The sequence below is a fragment of the Odocoileus virginianus genome, chromosome 3 (assembly GCF_023699985.2).
Source record: "Odocoileus virginianus isolate 20LAN1187 ecotype Illinois chromosome 3, Ovbor_1.2, whole genome shotgun sequence".
NCBI lineage: Eukaryota > Metazoa > Chordata > Mammalia > Artiodactyla > Cervidae > Odocoileus > Odocoileus virginianus.
Window position 1 is genome coordinate 3,500,365 of NC_069676.1, and position 877 is coordinate 3,501,241.

The following is an 877-nucleotide window of genomic DNA, read 5'->3' on the forward strand; positions in this document are numbered from 1 at the left end:
TGTTACATGAAGCTGATAATCCTCCACTTTGACCTTAGCTGCAGGCTGTTGAGTAAATCATAAATCATTCTCAGTTCAAATAATTGTCAATATTAAAATATGCAAAACCTCTCTCTTGAAGATTTATTGTTTATTTCCTTTTACTTATGTGTCCTGATTTGTGTTTCTTGGTAATCTGAAAATTGTGTGTTATTTTATCGAGCATATGTTGTAGTTTAACACCGCCATATTGTTTCCTTTTCTTTGAGCCTTTTGTTCATATCCTTTGCCCATTTGGCTATTGGATTATTGGTTTTCTTTTTTTTCTGTTTTGGACTGGTGGCTCAGTGGATAAGAATCCCCCTGCCAATGCCAGGGACATGGATTTAATTGTAGGAGCTCTTTAAGGCAATAATTCCATTATCTCTGATTTGAAAATTGTTTCCAAGCTTGCATTTACCTTTTGATCTTGTTTATATTGCTTTTTGTCATTATTGCTTTTAGAATAAAGCCCACACTCATACAGCCCATATTGCCCTGAGTGACACATCCTCTGCCTCTCTGACCTCACATCACCCCACTGTTTACCTCTATCACTCTGTTCCAGCCACTATGGACAATTTACTGTTTCTCAAATGAACCATGTTCCCTTCTGCAAGGAGATTTTCACTTTTACTCTTCCCTGTGCCTGAGACTCTCTTGCCTTCTTCATCTAGTTAACACTATTCTTCCTTTAGATTCTGTTCACCTCCTCCAGGAAGATTTCCCTGACCACCTCCCAGGCATCACATCTGTTCTGTTCATCACTATCTCCCCAACATCCAAGATAGTACATGGCTCATAATAGCTGCTTAGTAAGTCCTTGCTGAATGACTGAATGAAGGTGTCAAGAGGCAGG